This window comes from Monopterus albus, unplaced genomic scaffold (genome assembly GCF_001952655.1).
Source record: "Monopterus albus unplaced genomic scaffold, M_albus_1.0 scaffold5256.1, whole genome shotgun sequence".
In the NCBI taxonomy this organism is placed as follows: domain Eukaryota; kingdom Metazoa; phylum Chordata; class Actinopteri; order Synbranchiformes; family Synbranchidae; genus Monopterus; species Monopterus albus.
Window position 1 is genome coordinate 1 of NW_018133120.1, and position 787 is coordinate 787.

The 787-nt window shown below is 35.3% G+C and overlaps 1 long non-coding RNA gene across 1 annotated transcript; it reads left to right on the forward strand.

Annotated features, from left to right (window-relative positions):
- The first annotated feature begins 236 nt into the window (after positions 1 to 236).
- Positions 237 to 763, forward strand: LOC109954266 (uncharacterized). The gene is made up of 3 exons (XR_002274067.1): positions 237 to 378; positions 480 to 523; positions 612 to 763. It is a non-coding gene; the product is annotated as an uncharacterized LOC109954266 (long non-coding RNA).
- The last annotated feature ends 24 nt before the right edge of the window (positions 764 to 787 follow it).

Sequence of the window (787 nt, forward strand, 5' to 3'; positions counted from 1 at the left end):
TAATTAAATTAAATGAAATATTCAAGATTAAATTGAACACACTGATTGTTTGATTTTGATTGGCAGTTTCTTTACACTTACGAACAAACTTTCCCCAATTTGACTCATTACAAAACAACACCAGGTGAACATAAAAAGTTACTACTTTCACCTGATAGTATCCATGGTTTTACAAATTACAAGTAGTAAAAAACAAGTACATGAACAGTTGTTTGTTTTTCATTTAGGTTGCTATCCAAAATGTCCTCCTGCTCAGCCATACTTTGATGAGGAAACAATGGCATGTGGTTCAAAAGAACAATGTGGTTGCTACGACAAAGGAGGAAGACACTATAATAATGGTGACAAAGTGCCAACAACTGAAAACTGTCGTACATGGTAGGTCTTGCATTTCTTACATGTGCCTATCAAGATAATAAAAGTCTGTAATGGGGTCAAATGAAATGAAATAAATATTTTTCATGGTGTTTCTCTTAAAGTACATGCAGTTCAATCACTATCCAATGCCATTACGATGCCTAAGGTATGCAAAGACTTGGAGATATTGTGGGTTTTTAAAATACACATTTAGTTAAGCTTTATATGTTAACAATAAAATTCCTCTTTTACAGCCTGTACCTGTACATATAATGGAAACAAATACCCACCTGGTAGTACCATCTATAACACAACAGATGGTAAGTGCATCACAGCAGTGTGTGGGAAGAATGGTACCATTGATAAGAGGTCATACCCATGCACATCAACAACGCATATGCCTACTGCAACCACTACTACAGTCAGCCAG